The following is a 23,409-nucleotide window of genomic DNA, read 5'->3' as shown; positions in this document are numbered from 1 at the left end:
ATCCAACCCTAGGGAAGAGCTCAATAGCTGTTTGTTGCATGGATGATGATGAGTGGTAAAACCAGTCCAGGGCCTGGAAAAGGAGTGTGGGAGCTAAACAGGAACCTAAGAAAGAAGCAGACATCCTCAATAAGAGAGGTCTTACAACATTCAGAGATTGGCCCTCTGAGGAAAGAAATTGCAGCTGAGGCTGGGCGTGGTAGCTCACACCTGTAATCCCGGCACTTTGGGAGACCGAGGCGGGTGGATCATGAAGTCAGGAGTTCGAGATCAGCCTGGCCAACATGGTGAAACCCTGTCTCTACTAAAAATACAAAAATTAGCCAGGCGTGGTTGCAGGCACCTGTAGTCCCAGCTACTCAGGAGGCTGAGGCAGGAGAATCGCTTGAAACTGGAAGGTGGAGGTTACAGTGAGCCAAGATCGTGCCACTGCACTCCAGCCTGGGCAACAAGAGCAAAACTCCATCGCAAAAACAAACAAACAAGCAAAAAAAAAAAAAAAGAAAGAAATTGCAGCTAAATGACTAAACTTGTTTTCGCCTTGGCTGGACTCTCACTCTGGTCCCACTGCCACCCTCACATGGACACCAAAGGACCTCCTTGGACACACCATCCCCACGGAGTTCACAAGCTGGTATTTTGGAAGGCGGGCCCAATTGGTAAGGAAAGGAACTCTACAAATTTTACTAAATCATAAGGGAAAGGAAGAAAGCTAAACACAGTTTTCTCTGAACAAAAATACAGCTTGGCTCACATAACACAGGCCATCTGGTCACATTCAAGTGAGCACATTCTCCAAAGCTCCCAAACCTGTACTATGCCATATTGGACACTAAAGATAAGAAGTTTGGCTTGGATTTCCTATATCACAGTTATCTTTTGCTGCATAACAAACCAACTCAGAACTTGCTGGCTTAAGGCAAAAACTATTTTTCATTTGCTCAAAATTCTGTGAGTCAGCCATTTGGCCCAGGTTCCGGGGGGAGGTCCTTCCGCTTGTTCTGTCTGAAGATACATATATGACAGTGGTCATCAAGTGACTTAAATAAAGCCAGATGGTCAAAGATGCCTTCAATCGCATGTTTGGTGTTAGCACTAACTAGGGGTTGGTAATTGAGGGAATCTTAGCTGGGAAGGATAGTCTCTGTTCAGTGTGGACTCTCATCCAATAGGAAGCTAGATCAGCTTTTTCACATGATGGTCCCAAAGAAGTATGCCAAAAGAATGAGAGCAGAAGCTGTAAAGCCTCTCGAGGCCTAGGCTCAGAAGTTACATATCACTTCTTCTATATTCTTTTGGTCCAAGCAAGTCACATGACCAAGCCTGCAGTCGGTGTTCGAGGACACTGCTTGCATATAGGAAAGGGCACAATGGCAGCCACATGGCAAATAATCTACAGGAGGCATTGCTTGCTTGCTCTGCAAACCCAGCCCCAGGCTGCTTCCATGAAATGGATACCATCTTTAATGCCCACCACCCAAGAAAATGCTGACCCCTTGGCAATTGTAACTGAAAGGAAAAGACTAGGAAGTACAAACTTGGTGGTAGAAATGAGGAGTTTGTCACGCCTGTAATCTCAGCACTTTGGGAGGCTGAGGCAGGCAGATCATCTGAAGTCAGGAGTTCGAGACTAGCCTGGCCAACATGGTGAAACCCTGTCTGTACTAAAAATATAAAAATTAGCCGGACGTGGTGGCACACTCCTGTAGTCTCAGCTACTTAGGGGGCTGAGGCAGGAGAATCGCTTGAACCCAGGAGGCGGAGGTTGCAGGAGGTTGCAGTGAGCCAAGATCACACCACTGCACCCCAGCCTCAGTTACAGAGTGGGACTCCATCTCAAAAAAAAAAAAAAAAAAAAAAAGAGGAGTTTGGATTAAGGCCCACTAAATTCCAGATGCAATCAATGTGAAGATTCAATCAGGCATATATGAATCTGTAATTAAAAGAGAGGTCCTAGAAGGATATAAACATTTGCGAGTCAACATTACACAGATAATGTTTAAAGAAAAAAGACTAAAGTCACAAGAATGTGAGTGTATGTAGAAAAGTGAAGCAGTCATAAAATTAAGGCCTGGAGCATTCCTTGCAATAAGAGATCAGAGAATTAAGGAGAAATCAATGAAAACTGAGAAAGAGTGGTTTATGATGTTGGAGAAAAAAACAAACAAACAACAGTGTAGTATCCTAGAAGCTGCACACAGAAAAGATATCCAGAAGTAGTACATCATTTTGTCAAATACCACTTATAAGTCAAACAAGGGCCAGCAGTTTAATTTTTGGATGGTAAAAATCTGCCCCCAAATCTAGGTGACCTTTGGTTTGATTATTTTTAGATACAATACCAAAAGTACAATCCATGAAATTTAAAAAGTAGAAGAAATTTGTACTTTATTAAATTGAAAAGCTTCTGCTCAGTGAAACACAATGTTAACAGAATCAAAAGGCAAGCCACAGGCTCAGAGGAAATATTTGCAAAACACATACCGCATAAAAGACTCGTCTCCAAAATACACAAAGAATGCTTAAGATGCAACAATTAAAACAACCCAATCAAAAAATGGGGAAAATATCTGAACAGATATCACATGAAAGAAAACATATAGATGGCAAATAAGCATATGAAAAGGTGCTCGGTATCATTTTATCATTAGGGAAATGCTAATTAAAACAATGAGATTCCACTATACACCCATTAGAATGGCTAATACTCACCAACCTAACTACTCACCTATTGCTTCGGGAATGCAGAATGGTAGAGCTACCTTGGAAGGTGGTTTGACAATTTCTTAGAAAGCTGAACATAGTTTTACCCCATAATCCAGAAACTGCATGATTTGGTGTGGCTGTGTCCCTGACCCAAGCCTCATCTTCAATTGTAGCTCCCATAATTCCCACGTGTTGTGGGAGGGACTCTGTGGGAGATAATCAAATCATAGGGATGGGTTTCCCCATACTGTTCTTGTGGCAGTGAGTAAGTCTCACCAGATCTGATGCTTTTATAAGGGGAAACATTATTGCTTGACTCTCATTCTCTCTTGTCTGCCACCATGTAAGATGTGCATTTTACCTTCCACTGTGATTATGAGGCCTCCCCAGCCGCCTGGAATTGTGAGTCCATTAAACCTCTTTTTCTTTATAAATTACCCAGGCTCACATATGTCTTTATCAGCAGCATGAAAATGGACTAAGACACTGCACTTGTGGATATTTACCAATTGAGCTGGAAACTTATGATGACATAAAAACCTGCTTGTGAATGTTTATAGCAGCTTTGTTCATAATGACCAAAAAGTTGAAGCAAACAAAATGTTCTTTGATAGGTGAATGAATAAACAAACTATGGTACATTCTTACAATAAAAAATTTATTCAACAATAAAAAGAAATGAGATATTAAACTGTGAAAGACATGGATGAATCTTAAATACATATTGATAAGTGAAAGAAGCCAGTTCTGAAAAAGCTATATACTCTATCATTCCAATCATATGACATTGACAAAAAGATCAATGGTAGCTGGAGAGAGGAGATGGTTGAATAGGTGAAACATGAAAGGTATTTTAGAGCAGTGAAATGTTTTGTATGAAGGTGCAATGGTGGATATGTCACATTAAGCATTTGTCAAAACGCATCGAACTTTAGAGCACACAGAGTGAACCTTTATTGCATGCAAATGTTTTTGATAATTATTTTATCAAAATAATTTTGATAAAATGGTTGAGGGACACTGGACTGCAAATGCAAGCCGTGGCAAAAGAATCTGACTTACGAATGTATGAAACAACCTCACTGAAGGAAATGAAGAAAAGAGACTGACCTAAGTAACTTTGGAAATGAGTGGAGTCTGTAAGACTGAAGATGAAAGAAACCGTACATAAATGCTAGCTGATAAAGTTTTCCCCCAGTGGGGCACTGGTTAATAATTCTGATATCACAGCCAGGTATGGGGGCTCACGCCTGTAATCCCAGCACTTTGGGAGGCCAAGACTGGCAGATTACCTGAGGTCAGGAGTTCAAAACCAGCCTGGTCAACGTGGTGAAATCCCATTTCTACCAAAAATACAAAAATTAGTCAGGCATGTTGGTGCACACCTGTAAACCCAGTTACTCAGAAGGCTGAGGCAGAAGAATCACTTGAACCCGGGAGGCAGAGGTCGCAGTGAGCCAAGATTGTGCCACTGCACTCCAGCCTCGGCGACAGAGTGAGACTCCATCTCAGTTAATAATAATAATAATAATTCTGATATCACTGTATGCATCTATTGGAATTGAACAATCAAGTAAAAGAATGGGAGATGGTGGAAGCTAGGTTTCTCACTGTTGGAGTGGGAGTTTAAAGATAAGTAAGAGAAGGAGACTAGAATTATTTATATGGTAATGGATTAGAGTCAGATAATCAGCAAGGACCCATGTTAGCTTAGTCTATGTAGAGATGGTTACATATAGAAATAGGAATAGATATGTATACATGCACAGGTTAGCATACATTTAAAGCAATGACATCCCAGTAGCAATGAGCACATCTAGTGCCCAGAGCTTGGTTTCTACCAACACATTCCAATAAAAGGAACCAAGGATCTTTGGATAAATGGCTGATTCTAGAACTAGGACAGGAACATCCTGTAGCATCTAAAATATCTTATAGGGCTAGAAAGTAAGAAAGTGCTCAAAAAAAAAAAAAAAAAAAAAAGATAGGGGAATGTCGGAAGATCACAATAGCCACCTGAAAGAGCTTTTGATTGACAAATCTGTAAGCAACAAGATAGTAATGTTAGATTTTAATTCAAAGTATAAATTAAATGTTCAAATTGATTTAAATAAATAATTGACTAGATTAATAAAAAATGGTGGAGAAAAAGGTAAATAGGTCATGCAGAATTCCAGATCATTTGTATAGATATTCAGTTTCCAAGGAGTTGAAGCATAACTCCTCATTCCTTTAATGTAAGCTGTGCAACGTTGCTTCCTTCCAAAAGGTACGTTATACAAAGAGGAAGAAGAGTTGGAAAGAATAACTTTAATAATTCTCTTTGGAGAATTATTCAGAAAGGTCACTAAAAAAAATGGACAAATGCAGCCATCAACAATCAAGCACTACCACAGATTTGATGTGGATCAACATCAACATAAACAGTGATAAGTCATATTGACAGCATGTACCCTTGATATGATGTGTGAAAATCACACTTTTCTTCTATGTCCTTCCCTCAAACCCATAACTCTAGTCTAGCCATGAGAGAAACATCACACAAATCTCAACTGAGAGACTTTCCACAAAATGTATAACCAGTACTCCTCAAAACTGTCAACAGGATCAAAACAAGGAAAGCCTGAAACTCTAGATGCAGTGACATTGCACCAGATGTAATTGGTGTCCCAGGCCAGCATGGTGGCTCACGTCTGTAATCCCAGCACTTTGGGAGGCCAAGGCAGGTGGATCACTTGAGGTCAGGAGTTCGAGACCAGCCTGGCCAACACAGTGAAAACCCATCTCTACTAAAAATACAAAAATTAGCCGGACATGCAATTTTTGTCCGGCTGGCACACATCTGCAATCCCAGATATTCAGAGGCTGAGGCAGGAGAATCATTTGAACCCGGGAGGCAGAGTTTGCAGTGAGCCGAGATTGTGCCGTTGCACTTCAGCCTGGGCAACAGAGCGACACTCCATCTCAGAAAAAAAAAAAAAAAATTAATTAATTAAAAAAAAAAAGATGTAATTGGTATTCCTGATGGGATCCTGTGACAGAAAAAGAACTTTAAGTAAAAAGTAAGAAAATCTGAATAACAAACATTGAGTCAAGAAAAATGACAACTTCAAATGATAGAACAACGTTGTTGCATTTCTACTTGCTGGCCCCATACCCTCTCAAGCTTGGTGGCAGTCTTGAATATGGCAGCCCATATTCCCAGTGTGGGCCCCCCAAGTCCCTAGTTCAGAGAGCAGGGCAGGCCTTAATTCCAAATTCGTGTTTGTCTGTTCAAACACATTACAAGTATTTGAACGCTCAAAACATGACAAGTCAAATGAAATCTGCATCCTCTGGGGGTGAAAGGTTAGAGTTGAGATGTAGAGTAGAACCTCTAAAGTCAGAGAGGAAAAGTTGCAGAGCTTCTTTGAGAAATTGGAGCATTCAGAAGCATCGGTGTATGCCGTGGAATTTAGAAAGCCATTTCGTGCCTGGAACAAGATGCATCTCAGAAAAAGCCTGAGAAAATTCTAAGCTTTCACCGCTGGCTGATCTCTAGGACTAGCAGGATGTGAAGGCTAAGGTAGAGAAGTAAACAGCCTGGCTAACCAGGGCCACAGCACAGAGCCAGTCTGCAAAATACAGAGAGCGGTGGGGTTTTGTTGTTGTGTGTTCTCATTTTTGTTTTGGATCTTCTTTGTTTTGCTTTTAACCACTGATACTCGAAAAAATATCTTTCAAAATCCTAACTGAACACAAGCTCAAGGAACAAACTTCAGAGACCACACAAGACAAAAAAAAAAAAAAAAAATACAGTGTTTGCAAAAATTATCTGGAAAGTTCATTAAACAAAGGGACAATGGCAGCCTTCAACAATTAAAAACAGCAAACTCTAGTGAAGGGGAGAATCAGATTTCCAGAGATGCCACCTCATGACACCCAAATTTCCAACTTTTAACAAGAAATCAACAGGTCTAATGAAAAGCGTATGCTATTAGGCACACAATATATAAAGATGTGATTTCTGAAAACAACAACATAAAGCAGGGATAGAGCTGTAGGGGAGCAGAATTTCTGCTGTTGAGGCCAGTCAGTGGTATTCGTCCTGGAAGCCCTAACAGACTAATACAATCTGAAACCAGCAAAGAGATTGAATCAGCAATAAAAACAATCTCCCAGACTGCTGACAAGGATGTGGAGAAATTGGAACCTTCATTCATTACCAATGGGAATAAAATGGCTCAGCCACTGTGGAAAACAGTTTAACCTTCCCTGAAAAAACGAAACACTGAATTACCTGTGATCCCAAAATTCCACTCCTAGGCATATTCCCCAAAGAACTGAAAACAGATACCCAAACTAATACGTACGCAAGTTTTGTTCACATAAGCACTATTCACATGGCCAAAAGGTGGAACGAGCCCAAATGTCCATGATAAACAAATCATGGTATATATGTACAACAGAACACTATTCAGCCACAAACCTGTACTGATACTACAACATTGATAAGCACTGAAAACGCTATGTAAGTAAAAGCCAGACACAGGGTATACTGGGGAAAACTCCTTAAGGGTAACAAATTTGAAGTGATGGAAATGTTTTAGAACTCAACAGATGTGGTATTTAGTCAACATAGTAAATGCAGTGAATGCCAAATGGCTAATTTTATTTTATGTGAATTCCGCGTTTTTTTTTTTTTTTTTTTTTTTTTTTGGAGACAGGGTCTCACTCTGTCACTCAGGCTGGAGTGCAGTGGGATGATGTCGGCTCACTGCAACCTCCACCTCCCGGGTTCAAGTGATTCTCCTGCCTCAGCCTCCCGAGTAGCTGGGACTACAGACACACACCACCACGCCCAGCTGATTTTTGTATTTTTAGTAGAGACGGGGTTTCGCCATCTTGGCCAGGCTGGTCTGGAGTTCCTGACCTCAGGTGATCTGCCCCTGTTGGCCTCCCAAACTGCTGGGATTACAGGCATGAGCCACCACGCCCAGTCACCTCAATTTTTTTTAAAGGGCAACATGAGAGATCCTTGTGCTGACCTGTTCTGTATCTTGACTGCAGTGGTTGGAGCGTGGCCCCACACATGAGACAGCATAGAACTAAATGCACACAAACACACCTTCACACTCACATGCACACACACGCATGAGTGCAATAAAACTAGGAAAACCTAAATAAGGCTTGCGGGTTGTATCAGGGTCAGTGACCTGGTTATATTGCACTATAGTTTTCCAAGATGTTGCTTTAGAGTCAACTGGGGAAAGGGCACATGGGATCTCTCTGTATTACTTCTTAAGCTGCACGTACAGCTGCAGAAACTCAGAGGCATGGCCTGGCCACTGTATTTCTGACCATAAAAGGCCAGGTGTGCCTCTTCTTGACAGGGTCTCCAGGAATTTCACCACTGACTGTGATTCACCACGGACTATGCTGGTGCCTGTTCATTTGATATCGTGACCATTTTTTCTCAAACTGCCTGATTTTACATTTTTCCCTATGCCTAGGGCTGAACATGGGTTCAAAACATTATTTCCTTTTTCAGAATCAAGTATTTTAATGAAATTCAATATTGCAGCTTCACAGTGCCCCTCTTGGCTGGAGTGACAGCTCATCAGCCACGTGCATGCTTGGTGTTTCCACAGGGGAAGGAGGAATACAATTTTCTTATATTGTCTCGATTCTCCACCTAGGGAAAAATAAACTAGCAAGGGGCATCCATTTTTAGGCATAAATCTCTTTTTTTAAGGAGAAGTGAAGGAAGGCTGGCGATGCAGCGGCTGGCTCCGCCTGCCTGGCTCCAACTCTGCTCATCTGAGAGTCTGGAGGGCTGTGATTTAATTGCACTGAGACCCTGGGAAGCTGCTTCCTCTCTCCTGAACTTGCTTCTCTCATTTGTACCCTGTGGAAGTTAGACTGGCTCCTTTAAAAAGTCCCTTCCAGCTCTAAAGTTCTCTGATTCTTATTGCTATTATGAATCCAAGTTCTGCCACTCACCAGCTTGGCACTGATGTAACCCCTGTGAGCCCCAGGCAGTACTATGTCCATCTCTGCTAAATCAATAGATAAATAAGGCGGCTGGAATTTTGACTGGATTTTATCAAATCTACAGTTTGAGGAGAACTGGCATCGTACTACTGGGTCTTCTGACCCATGCATAACATATACCTCTCCACTTACTTAGATCTTTAGCTTCTCTTAGCAATGTTTTGTAGCTTTCAGAGTACAGGTCTAGCATTTTGCAGTCAAATTTATATCAAAGTATTTAAATTTTTGTTATTCAAAGATGTTTTTTATTTTAATTTCTGATTGTTCATTGCCAGTCTACAGAAATGCAATTAACTTTTCTGTATTGATCTTGAACACTGCAAACTTGCTAAAGTCAGCTATTATTTCTAGTGCACTCAAAACTAAAGGTAGATTTGCTCTTTTTGTATTCAATCTGGATGATCTTTATTTTGTTTGCCTGCCTAATTGCACTAGTTAAAACTAGCTAGATCCCAGAAGCTTTCCCTTGTGGCCTTGAGCAGGAATTCCCTTCCCAAGTGGAAATTTGGGGATATCTCCCCCAAGAGGAGGGATTATTTCATGGTTTATAGGTACCATATTTTCTTTATCCAATCATCCATTGATGGACACTCATGTTGATTCCATATCTTGGCCATTGTGCATAGTTCTGAAATAAACAGATGAGTGCAGGTGTCTTTTTTATATAATCCCAGTGACAGGATTGCTGGATTGAATGGTGGTTCTATTTTTAGTTATTTAAGAAATGTCCATACTTTTTTCCATAGGTGTTGTAAAACCCCTGTTTTCCATAGGGGTTGTACTAATTTATATTCCCACCAACAGTATATAGCCATGCTCACGTAACAAAACTATACTAGTACCCCCTAAATCTATACAAATTTAAAAGGGCACTCATCGATGAGAGTTTCATTAAGAGCTTTCTGCAGAGTGAAATGGGGACTCAAAAAATCGCTTCTTCTCATGGACCATCTTTCCAAAGCACTGATGGCAACAGGACAGGTAACACTTGAAGGTGCAGGTGCTCAGAGCAACTCAAGAGCATGTGCAGTCAGTGGTTGGATCTCTAGAATTTCAAGCAACCCAGGTGATCAGTCTGTAACAATGCCTACATGGGCTGTTTAATTCAGTACTTTATTGAGAGAACAATGAGAATTGACTGTGAATAATTAAGCCCATGCTTTAACATGAAAATGCTTTAGCAGAAATGCAATTAATTGTTCTATATTGATGAAAATGATATTCTATATCCATGAAGATGATATGGAATGTACTCTCTGTTAATTAGGTTATCCTGCTTTTTCAAGCCGGGTTCAAATAATGTCACTCCACACCACATAGCTGTCCATAGAACAAACAGAGCCTCTGCATGCCTAGATTAGGAGGAAGCCCAGTCCCGCAGAGCCATTCTCTCCACAAACATCACCTTGAGATGCCCTCCTTTGACACCCCAACATACGTGGGCTTCCCACTATCCTCCAAAAGTCAAAGCCTGGCCATCTTGGCCCACCTCCGGAGCCAGCAGACAGGGCACATCTGGCCACCCCAGGGCTTCCCCAGCCTCCTTGAATGCAGACTGACTTGAAACTGTGCTGCTGTCATGGTAGCCTGGGCTGCTTGTTTCTTCGGATCTCACAGGCACCTCCTCAGGCTGAAGGGGACATGCCTTCATTCAGGGCATCATTCAGCCCGGCTGTCGCAGGCCCAAATGCACCTAGGGGTCCCCAAGCGATGGACGTAGGGCTCACCAGTAGCCTCTTTTCCCTGCACCCACCTTCCCCTCCTGTGGCTGCTCATCCCCAGCCCTTGTGCTTGGGCTCCAGAAGAGAGGGTAGGCAGTGGGGACTTTCCAGTTCTTAATCAAAATGGTTGCTTTTCTGTTTCATGTGATTCTTCTTGGTATAGCTCTGCTGACTGGAGCCAAGAGTGGAGTACGTAGAGGGAAATAAAACCAAGCTGAATCCTTAGCAAGGGATCTTTTCTCTTTCCAGCAAAGAGGGTCCTCTGCTCTGATCCAAGTGTGCCTCATTCAACTAGAATATCTTCTCATCTTTCTCTTCTGTCTGTCTCTCACCTCCCCCACAACCCACCACACACACACACACACACACACACACACTCACACACTCAGTGAGCAGCTTCCGTGGGTTATAATATCAACCTCTAGTGCCTTTCACCAAAGCCCTGATGAGAAACCAAAGCAGAGATTCTGAGGACACCACGTGGGCCCCCAGCCATGCCCGCTTCTCAGCTCACTCAGGTCACAGAGCTTCCTCAGTAGCCAGCCCTTAGGGAGCAGTCAGCTTTTCAGAGGGTGTGCTGTGCTCCAGCAGGCCGCATGTGCTGTGTGACCAGCAGCTCCACGGTGGATGAGGTTGGTTCCTGAGGCTGCGCAACCTGTCCCCCTGCAGAGATTCACTCTAGGAACCCATCCGTACCATCTACATTTCCTCTACTTTCATCAGAACAAGAACGTTTTAAACCCCAACTGATCAACAAGTCACTTCCAGATTGCACTATGAAAACATAGACCCCTTTATGCTTCCTTCTAACCACCACTGGACATCCCCTCTGACAACACACAACAGAGGATTACTCTATAATTACTTCCTGGCTCACAGATCAATCTACACCAAGATTTCCCGTTGTAATAGAAATATTCCTACTCACTATCTTTTTTCCTCATCTATTGAAAATGCGTAGAGGTTATGCTCATCTTCTGGTAGATTAGAAAGGTGAGAAATCGAGAAGTTAAGTAAGTTGGCCAACCAGAGAGTCTCAGTGTCTCCATCTTTAAAATGAGACTAATATCACCAGCCCAAGGAGGGGGTCCATGTGGGTTAATGGTGTAGGGAGAATAGCTACCACCATGGCCAGCAGGTAGTGAGTGCTCAGAATCAAATCCCAGCTGTTATCCACATGGTCATCAGAGACACAGAGCGGCAGAGGCGGAAGATCTGACTTTTCCCTGGGCCACGTGAACATCCAAGGCTCCCCATCAATGTTCTAAACACGGTGGATGCTGACCCCTAGGGCTGTCTGGGAACTCTGTAGGGTGTTTGGGGTTATCAATATGATGGGTGGCACTTCTGCAGTACCTGGAAGGGTCCCAACCTCACTTCTGAATGTGCTGCTGGACATGTGTATAGATGATGGGCCTGTTTGTTATTTGAACTTTGTGTCATTTTACATATAAACACAAAGCATATTCACCTAGTGTCACCTACTCTGAGTTTTCAAATGCAACAATTACGTGAATCAAGGGAAGAATTACTCCTTTACCAAGAATTGCTCTTCTTTTGGAAAAACCCTGTCACAATGGCAATGCCTTTCCAAGAATTTGAGTCATCTCCAGCCCCAAACACCTGGACACACCTGCATCTGCGGCTGTCACCGCAGTCCCACAGTGGAGTACCTGCCGTGTATAAGTCCTTCTGCAGCTCTTACTCCAAAATGTCAAATGTAAAGAAAAATCTTCAACAAAATTTTTGTATTCTTTCTCTTCATACACATTTATTCATTTTAAGTACGTGCAAACATTTGATTACTTTATTACATTTTCTAGGAAAGCCAAACCTAAGCAATTACAATATATTGTATTTTACTATGGATTGCTTTTGCTTTTATTTCTCCTTTCTACTATAATTATTATGCTCAGGGCTTCATTGTCTTTTTAAACAATTTTGTGTACAGGTAAGTTACGCTATCTATATTTCATTTTTGTATAATAAAGAGAATGTTACATAATATTTGATACAGAGCGGATATTGGATCTGTTGGTCTTGAGAAGCACCGTTATGTATTACTTAGCGCTCCCAAGTATTCTGCCCTGCAAGAAAGCTCTTTTAGTAAAGGAAGAATGGGATTCGATTGTGATGAAGGACAAACTAACTTGGGGCTGAGGAGTTCATGTGAGCTAGACACACATTAAATATTTAGCTGGATTAGAACAACTGAGTCAGCATAAACCTCAGGTCTTAGCACAGGTGTCTGATGAGATCACATTCCCATCAGCCAGACACCAGGGTGTCAGATCTCAAGCAGAAAGGAGACTGTTTAACAAGATTTTGGCTTCTCGTTACAGCTGAATATTGAACCACTTTCAGAAAGGGTAAACTGTGGATCACGAGGTCAGCAGATCGAGACCATCCTGGCTAACACAGTGAAACCCCGTCTCTACTAAGAAAAAAAAAAACTAGCCGGGCAAGGTGGCGGGCGACTGTAGTCCCAGCTACTTGGGAGGCTGAGGCAGGAGAATGGCGTGAACCCGGGAGGCGGAGCTTGCAGTGAGCTGAGATCCGGCCACTGCACTCCCGCCTGGGTGACAGAGCGAGACTCCGTCTCAACAAAACAAAAAAAAAAAAAGAAAGAAAGGGTAAACTGCCTTTGTATTATTAGGAGTTAAAGAAAATTATTTTCTTTTAGCCACTCTCCCTACACCATTAACCCACATGGACCCCCTCAGGCTCGGGTTGGTGATGTTAGTCCCATTTTAAAGATGGAGACACCGAGACTCTCCGGTTGGCCAACTTGCTCAACCTCTTGATTTCTTGCTTGTCTAATTTATAAGAAGAGGATTATTACCTCTATGCATTTTCAGTACAGGGGGAAACTAGACAGTGATTATAAGTATTTCCATTACAAGGAAATTTGGATATTTATCCAAATAAGGAAATAAGAATGTTCACCCAAATTAACATTACTTGTAAAGCAGTTGTCTCAATGAACATAATTCTCTCTTGGTCATCTAATTGATCCTCAAGAAAGACAAATTGGAATAACGAATGTCCAAACAAACGAAGGCATGATTGCACAAATACAAAGGCTGTCGGGGCAAGAAGGAAAACTCACTGAACTATCAGTAAGCACCTGTTCCAGGCAGGACCCGAAGACACTTGAGGCTGTGTACGGTCTGGAGTGGGCCTGTCTGGCCTCTGGGTCTGAGCACACCCCTCCCATCTCTATCCCCTACCCAACCCCCGCTGCCCCACAGATCACAAATCCCTACATTGAAGGAGAGGTGAGTGTCATTCCTAAGGGGAGAAGTGCCCAGGTGAAGGGCTTCTCATGCCAGGGCCTTTCAGCCACCACTGAAGATGCCCACCCTGATGCCCCCAGACAGCCTTCTTGCTAACAAGGGCTGGCCAGTCCTTCATCTGTCAAAATCCTCTCTCCTGGGTCCCACTGCCTCAAGGACTTGCCAGTTAATTTACTCAGCAGATCCCCCTGGGGGTGTCTATTCTTTCCGTGTGCTGGAGACAGGTGTCCAGCAAAGCAACCATGGCTCCTGCCCTAATGGAACTTGCAACCTGGCAGGGGGCAGATGTCAGATGGAGGAATAATCACATACACGGTGTGCAGTTACAACAGCACGTGAACCTGTGAAGGATGTAATATGGGCAGGGGCAGGCATCAAGAAAGGTTTCCTTGGGAAGCAGTGCCTGCACCGAGAGTTGAAAGTTGGGTAGGAGTTAACTGGGAGAAAGGGAAGGAGAGGAGGTAGTGGAGAGTAATGGGGGGCCCCGTGGGAAGGCCCTGTGGTGGGTGGGACAGCATCAGACCCAACTGTCCCATAGGCCAGAGTAGAGGAGGCAGGGGCATGAGGTGTGGCTGGGCAGCAGGTACAGACCACGCCAGTCCTGTAGTCACATCGAGAGACGTTATCTTACGAGTGATGCAAACCCATGCCAAAAGTTTACACAGGGGAAGCACATTGACATTTTCACATTTGGGAGCAATCACTGTGGCTACAGACTAGAGAAAGCTGGATAAAGAGTGGAATAGCAATCTGGAAGATGAAGTAGGAAGCCACAGCCACAGCCACAGCATGCCAGCACTCAGAGCAGGTGATTTTGGAGAACTCCAGTCTGAGAGGCAAATCCTCACTAAGATGGGAGGGACTTAGAGTGTCTAGCATGCCACCTTCAGACCCATGGGCCCCTAAAGCCCAGCCTCCAGAGAGTGCCCTCCTTCTACATCCCTCACACCTGACCATCCAGCCTCTGGCCAAGTTGTTCTGATGATGGTGAGGGGGTATCACTGCTTTACGGAAAGTTCCAAACACACAAAACTTTTTCCTTATTATGAACTGGGATTTCCTGCCCATCTCTTGGACCTCCTGCTCCCTTCAGACACTCAGTATAGCTGGTATGTTCCAATCTCCCCACCACCCTCTCGCCTCCCAACTCCAGGAAATCCGTCTGTGGGAAGAACATAGACTCTGGGGTCCACTTACCAAGAGATGACCTCGGGCAGACACTTAACTTGCCGAGCCTGTTTCCTCTTCTGTAAAACTGGAGGAGCAGCCCATACAGCACACTCAAGGAAGGGGATTCCAGGAGCTGGCAGCGATAATCCCGCCCAACACTTAACAGCTTTCAAGGAGCCAACCGCAGGCCGTACCCTCAAACACTGCTCCTGGCTCCACTGCTGGATCCTGGGTGGATATCATCCTCACTCCTCAGTGGGCATCTTCAAGGTCTTCCAGGGAAAGGGCACGTTCCCCCACAGGCCTGGGGCCCTCCTCCCTGGCTCTGCCCCAACGTGAGGCAGCCCTTAGGAAAAGCAGCAGGGCGGCAGGGGCCGAGGAGGCCAGAGGGACCCAGGAAGGCAGAAGGGTCTTCGCTGCCTTAGGCCAAGACTGGCAGCTGGAGTGTGGGCCAGGCACTCGGGAGTCCAGCGAGTAAGCAAGGAGCCCAGGCCTGCAGCCGGGAACCCCAGGTAAATGGGCTATTGCAGCCACCTGGATTGCATGAGCCATCCATACTCAGTGCGTGGGGAGACTTTGGGACACTACCCTATTCCCTGCTGGGAGGAAAATAACTCAACAGGGATATTTCTGCCCTTGCTTCCAGGCCCAACTGTAAAGCAGGAAGCCACTGCTTTACAGGGAAAGTCTGTGGTGCATGTGCTGAGTGTGTGAGGAAGGGAGGGTCAGCTTGCCTGTGAGTGTGGGGCTGGGGATGGGGGCACACGTGCCTGGAGATGCCTGGGCCTGCGCTGCACACACACGACCCAGCTCCCTGATCTCGGGGCTGTCACATGGACGCTGAGGCATGAAACAGGGCATCCTCTCCTGGTCTGCCCAACTTCAGGTGGGGGAACTCATTCAATTCTGCCTACACTGTTTGCCCAGGTTTAAGCAGTGAAGAATCAGGCTCCATAATGCCCCTCAGCTGGGTGGGCAAGCCCACTGCTCCAGCCCATCCCTCCTCACAGGTGCGCAGCCCTGACTTTCACCTGGAGCTTCCCAAGACGCGGCGCCAGCTGCAAGCCCTTCTCTGGAGGACGAGGCAGCTTCCAGGTGTCTCCAGGATATTTGCCTCAAGCCTCACACCTGCTGGGTGAAAATGACCAAAGGCAAAACTGATGCCCCAGAACACACACCGGACGAATTCAGGGCACCTTCCTGACCCTCGCAAGATTAGCCAGCAGGCCCAAGACTGGATGCAGCTGCTGGGCAAACTGACACCATTTGATGACTTTAAAAATATTCAAAAGCAAGCAAAGCACTGTACTCAGTGATAAGAGCATAGCAGTTACCCCCACAGCCACGTGGAAGCCACGTCACCACTTACTCATTGTGTGACCTTGGGCAATTTAATTAACATTTCTAAGACTCAAAGCCCCATGTCTAAAATGCAGATCCTGATAGTATCTACCTCAGAGGTTTGTGGTGAGGATTAAATGATAATCCATGAACAATGCCTGGCCTAATAAACATGCTTGATAAATGTTACCTGTTGATTATTTGCGACAGTGAATAGTTAGCGGTGGGTATTAGAATCCTAATGGTGCAACTGCAGCTCAGGGGGGTCGGGCAACAGGCTGAAGGCCGCCAGCTAGGCAACGGCAGGCCCAAAGGCGATGTGGGGTCTTATTTTTGCTGCCATGGGACAAGTGGTGGGCCCTGGTATCTGGCAGTGCCACAGGGGCCCCTGTTTGCCAAACACATCAGCTGCTGCTCAGGCATAGCCACAGGGCCAGTCCCAGGGCACACAGCATCCCAGCTGGGACAGAGGAGGAGCACCTGGGGCCAGGGCTTCACCAGCCAGTCTGCCTCCCTTCTTGGACCTTCAAAACAGACTCAGTCTCATTAGAGCAACAGGAAGTGGGACCCTGATCTTACTCCAGTTTCACACCACACAGGCCCAGTTTGGGGTTGTGCCAGGGCCTGATTTAAGGTGCCCTCCAGGGCACTAGTTACCTCCTTACATGGTGTCCTCACTCTACAAGTCTTCAGGAGACATCCCTGTCTCACCTTTCTGGTTGTGATGATTTTATTTATCTCTTAGAAACAACAGCAGCAACCACCAGCCAAGGGTTCACCTTGTGCCAAACACTTGCAAGTGCTTTACGTGTCTTAATGCTTCAATCTCATCACACCCTGAAGGGGGCACGGTTATTATCCTCATGTTACAGATTAAAAAACTGAAGCCCAGCTTAACCCGAGAGGTTAAGTAACTTGCCCACAGACACACAGCTAGTAAGTGGCAGTGCTTGGATTCAAATCCAGGTATTCTGGCACCGAAGGCTGGATTTTTAAAAATAATTTCAAATTTACCAAAAAAAAAAAAAAAAAAGTTGTAAGAATATTGCAAAGAACCTTATATACCAATGGTTAACATTTTACTCTATTTTTGTTTTATCATCATCTCTTTTTCATTCCTTCTCTCAGTTATTTGAATATTTAAAAATATGTTGCTGACATGTCCCTTAACCCCTAAATGCCTCTGCATGGAAAACCTAAGAATAACGACGTTCGCTTACATACCCAAATTGCATTTATCAGAATGAGGATATTTGACACTGATGTGATACTATTTTCTACTCTAAAAAACTTATTAATATTTCATCCATTCCTAATAATACTTTTCTTGGCTACTATATTTTGTAGTAAATAATTTTTGTGTCTCTTTGGTTTCCTTTAATATGGAATGATTTCTTGGCCTTTCTTTGTCTTTTATGATACTGACATCTTTTAAGAGTACAAACCTTTTTAAAAATAAAAATCCCTTAATTTGGGTTTGTCTGATGTTTTCTCATAATTAGATTCGGGTTATGCATTGTCGACAGGAGTACTCAGAAATGATGTGCTCTCAGCCCATCATGTTAGCAGGCACATGATTGGGACTTAGCCCCATTTCTGGTGATATTAACTTTGATCATTTGGTAAAGGTGATGCCTGCCAGGCTTCTCCACAATAAAGTTGCTCTATTTCCCCTTGTAATTAGTGTATGTAATTTGTGGGGAGATACTTTGAAAGTGTGTAAATGGCCTGTTGTCATCAAACTTTCCCCACAGCCTTAGCACCCACTGACAATCCCAACCTGAATCAAGTGATGAAGGGTGGCTCTTGAAAGTGGTGAAGTGTGGCTCTCCAGCTCTGTCATTCTTTCCACATTTCCCTTCTCCCCAATTCATTCATTTACTATCAGTAGGGACTCAAGGATTCTTACTTTCTTCATGAGTTATACGTCATCACTATCATCTCAGGAGGTGGCCAGTGGGCCCTTCCTCCTGGTCCCTATCATTCTTTTTTTTTTTTTTCTTTTTGAGACGGAGTCTCGCTCTGTCGCCCAGGCTGGAGTGCAGTGGCGCGATCTCGGCTCACTGCAAGCTCCGCCTCCCGGGTTCACGCCATTCTCCTGCCTCAGCCTCCCGAGTAGCTGGGACTACAGGCGCCCACCACCTCGCCCGGCTAATTTTTTTGTATTTTTTTAGTACACACGGGGTTTCACCGTGTTAGCCAGGATGGTCTCAATCTCCTGACCTCGTGATCCACCCATCTCGGCCTCCCAAAGTGCTGGGATTACAGGCTTGAGCCACTGTGCCTGGCCCCTATCATTCTTGAAACACTCTCTTTCCTGCACAAGAGATTTCAGCCTCATCCTGTATTCTCTCTGTCCCAGTCTCTCTGTCCCATGGCCCCAAGGAGCCCTGGTTCCTTTTAGTTGACATGGTTGTTAGAAACCAAGGTCTGCACACCAAAGGTGCTCATTACTGCTGCTGTGTCATTGCTTCATGTCTTGTGCTACTCCCTCCTCCCAGGATGTCTTCCCCGTCATCTTTCCAACTAATTCTTACTTCCCCTTCAACTTTCCATTCAAATGCTGCCATCTCTGGAAGTCAGCCCTGACTCCCCTATGCTGACTTAGAGCTCTAGGACACCCAGGACACAGTCCTGTCCTTGCAGTCATGGGGCCACTTAGAATGCCCTGTTGACAACTCTGTCTGCCTCCCTGGGCTGAGCTCCTCTGGGCCAGTATTGTTTCCTATTCATGAAGTCTTTGTTAAACCAATTATTATTATTATTATTATTATTATTATTATTTTGTTGTTGTTGTTGTTGTTGAGATGGAGTCTCACTCTGTCGCCCAGGCTGGAGTGCTGTGGCCAGATCTCAGCTCACTGCAAGCTCCGCCTCCCGGGTTCACGCCATTCTCCTGCCTCAGCCTCCCAAGTAGCTGGGACTACAGGCGCCCGCCACCTCACCCGGCTAGTTTTTTGTATTTTTTTAGTAGAGACGGGGTTTCACCATGTTAGCCAGGATGGCCTCGATCTCCTGACCTCATGATCTGCCCGTCTCGGCCTCCCAAAGTGCTGGGATTACAGGCTTGAGCCACCGCGCCCGGCCATTACACCAATTCTAATTCTGGATAAATGCCTGAGGCATACTCAATAGCACCACCACTTCAGACACATTACAAATACTATTTGGTGTATACAGGTTCTTAGTTCATGTTTATCCAGGCCTTTCGATGCATGGAAAATCAGAATGGGGTGGTATCTTCTGGAGACTTGTCTCTCTGACCTCACACCCTTCTCTTGGCTCCCCAAATGGCCTGCAACTAGCCTTGAGGAAAACCAAACTGCTTACTTTTCACATGTCAACATGATGCTTTCTTTATACATTAAACTGATGACGGTCATCCCTGTAAGGGCACTTTGCATGTCACAGCAACATTGCTCATTCCTGACAAAAGGCGTAAATATGCCTGTGTCTGCTTCTTTGTCCCTGAGCTAATTGTTAGGTGAAAAATAAATATATAATGGACAGAATTCTTTTTACAGAATATTAAGATCTGATATTTTATCCATTCATTCATTCACTCACTTATTAAACATATCTATATATATAAGACATCTATTTATTACTATTAGCAATAATTTTTTGAGTAATAGAAAGACAATAAATCATGATTCCTGCAGTCAGGTGGCTGATAGTCTGTCTGGAGAGATAAAGTATGTAAACAGAATAACTTAATACAATAAAGAATGAGATAAATGGTGTAAGATAGAAATAAAGTGTTTGAGAAAAGACTATATCTTATTAAGAGGATCTGTTTGCTAAAGAGTCTTGGAAGCACAGACAATAGCATAAAGATGACTACAAAGTTAAAGGGAAGAGTGAGAAGTCTATTTTAATTGATGGGGAACATTTTAGATAGCCAAAGTGGTCCATTGTTGGTACGGTTTGGCTATGTCCCCACCCAAATCTCATCTTGAATTGTAGTTCCCATAATCCCCACATGTCATGGGAGGGACCTGGTAAGAGGTAATTTAATCATGGGGGCAATTACTCTCAAGCTATTCTTATGATAGTGATTGAGTTCTCATAAGATATGGTGGTTTTATAAGGATCTTTCCCTCTTTTGCTTGACACTTCTCCTTGCTGCTGCCACGTGAAGAAGGACGTGTTTGCTTCCCCTTCTGCCATGTTTGTAAGGCCCCCCCAACCCTGCAGAACTGTGAGTCAATTAAACCTCTTTCCTTTATTAATTACCCAGACCCAGGTATGTCTTTATTAGCAGCCTGAGAATGGACTAATACAACTGTCTTTTGCTGTTCCTTTAAGCAATGATGCAAGTAGCTCTCTTGTTCCTTACATTCAGCCACAATACTCATGCCCATCATGGCTCAACACTAACCATGGCTCAGGTAGGTGGGAGAGAATGGCTGCAAATCCCCTGAGAGCACGAGGGAAGGAGGGAGAAGGTGTAGTTTGAACAAGAACCTTTCCCTCAATATTCTAACATATATCCCTACTGAAACAATCTTAGAAGTAAATTATCTGCCTTTTTAAAGACCTGAAATAAGAACATAAGAACATCGATTTGCTTCCAAAAGCCTGAGAGAAGCGATTCCTACAACCTTGATATAACTTGCAAGGTTAAGCATTGAAAACAACTTCATAAGATAAACGTATTTTATAAGCTTAATTTCTGAGTCAACACATAAATAAAAACCATGTGTGTTTTGTGAAATGACATTCAATATATAACCTTAAAAATAACAAAAAATCACTAAATCTCTAAAACACTAACAAATAAATAGATATGTTACATTACCAGCCCCTAATGCGGACTGATAGATAAATAAAACAGTAGACTAACAAAAATAGTAGAAAAAAACATGCACTGATTTTTTGCTTTTGGTTTGATATGGCCACTTAAAAAAATCATTTGCATTGTAAATATCTTATTTCTTCATTAAGTGTATGCTTTTTGCCACTGTGGCATCTCTTTGCTCACCTCTGCATACTGGGGCTAAGGTGAGTTCTTCCATCTCTTTGTTTACTTGCCTTGCTCTGTTGAATAATTCACTGCTTGGCGCAGGAGTTTCCAGGGGCTGCAGAGCAGAACTCAGAGCTGGTGGAGGTTGTGAAGCCCAGGAGTGGCAACTTTTTGCCTTTAATTAAAGTTCCTGCTCAGCTGATCCCGTGCCCGAGCCAGGGAAGCAGCCTCTCTCTGACATTCTACATGAACACAAACAGCTTTACAAGCCAAGGAATTGACTCCTTCACCCTACCAAGCTCCTGCCTCTGCTAGCCTCCTGTAGTGTGAAACACCTCATAAATTAGAACAATTTATGAAGAATCATGTTGACAGACAGCAAAGGCTGTCAAAAACAAAACAGCAACAAAAAAATCATGCAGGGTATATTCCATCTCCAGCCTCACTGACTGAACATGCAAAATGGAGACTATTAAGCGACATTTGAGAATGCACCTTTTGCATCTCACCTAAACCCATAAGAATGCACTGGAATGTCCGCATCTCAACTGGACAGGTGAGTCAGAGAGCCATCAAATGCATCTTTCAGACACTTTCAGCACCAGAGTTTAAAATCACACGTCCACAGAACATTCCTCGCAGGCTGGCTCACTGCCAATGCCTGTACTGGAGACACAAAGCTGAGTCCCACAGACAGCCCTCTCCTGGAGGAACTCACAGACAGTGGGGGAAGAGACAGGAAAGTAGACGAGGACGAAACACTGGGGTAAATTATGGGAACAGAGAAGTATAGGGGAGGTCTTGAGGACACACAGAAGCTCTTTCCCAGGGAGTCAGATCATAATGCAGAGTGAGTGGCACATTCTGTGCAGGGGAGACAGCCCCAGTAACAGCCTAGGGGTGAGAACTGGCCTGACTAAGGAGAGAATAGAATATGTACATTTCAGTGTTGTTGGGCCCCAGAGTTCAAGACAGAGAGGAGAGAGAGCTGAGGCTGAAGGAAGAGTTTGTGGCCAGATCCTGGACAACCTCTTATGTCAGGCTAAGGACCATACTCGTCAGAGGAGGAGAGTAGCCGTCAGAAGACCCCAGTGCACAGAGATCTATGGTGTTGGTTGGTTGATCAGTGTCCCTACAAGAGAAAGTGATGGGCGGCCTACTAAATGCTTACTTGATCTGTGTCATCAGAAGAACTCTAGGTCCACTGAACAGATTCTGACTTGAATCACCAAAACAGAAAATCTCCCCAATCAACCGATTCCCAGACAAGCCAAGTTACAGATCCAGAGCCCCCTGAACGCAGGGGAGGCCAGGTCCCCTCGAGGAAGGACCCCCACTATACTGCCCAAACTTTACACTGTTGATCTTCTGCCCAGCCCTCCCCAAAGGAGCCTATGGCCATACACCAGGGTGACTGTGAACTGCAGGAAAGGAAATAATTAGACCTTCTGGGAACTACTGGACACTGGCTCTGAACTGACACTGATTCTGAGAGACCCCAAACATCACCGTGACCCACCAGTCAGCATAGGGGCTGATGGAGGCTGTGTGGTCGATGGAGTTTTAGCTCAGCTCCATCTCACAGCGGGTCCTGGGGGTCCCCAAATGCATCCTGCTGTTGCTTCCCCAGTTCTGGAGTGCATCATTGCCACAGACCTACTCAGCAGCAGGCAGAATCCCTACGTCGGTCTCCTGGCCTGTGGAGTGAGGCCTATGACGGTGAGAAAGACAAAGTGGAAGCCACTAGAATTGCCTTTATCTACAAAAATAGTAAACCAAAATCAATTCCACACTCCTGGAGAGAAGAACATGCAGGGGTGGTGATTCCCACCACATCCCCATTCAACGTGCCCATCCAGCCTGTGCAGAAGACAGATGGATCTCGGAGAATGACAGTGGATTATCACAAGCTTAACCAGGTGGCAACTCCAACTGTAACTGCCGTTCCAGATGTGGCTTCATTTCTTAGACAAAGTAACACATCCCCTGGTACCTGCTCTGCAGCCATTGATCTGGTGAGTACTTTCTTCTCCTTCTTTATCTATTAGTAAAGACCACAGAAGCAGTCTGCTGTCAGTTGCCCAGGCCTGTCTCAGGGGCATATCTCAAGAGTATAGCAACTCTCCACCCTTCTCTCATAGTTTAGTCTGCAGGAATTTTGATCACTTTTCTCTTC

This window comes from Theropithecus gelada, chromosome 12 (assembly GCF_003255815.1).
Source record: "Theropithecus gelada isolate Dixy chromosome 12, Tgel_1.0, whole genome shotgun sequence".
Taxonomy (NCBI): domain Eukaryota; kingdom Metazoa; phylum Chordata; class Mammalia; order Primates; family Cercopithecidae; genus Theropithecus; species Theropithecus gelada.
The sequence above is the reverse complement of the archived record's forward strand: the minus strand, read 5'-3'. Positions refer to the sequence as shown.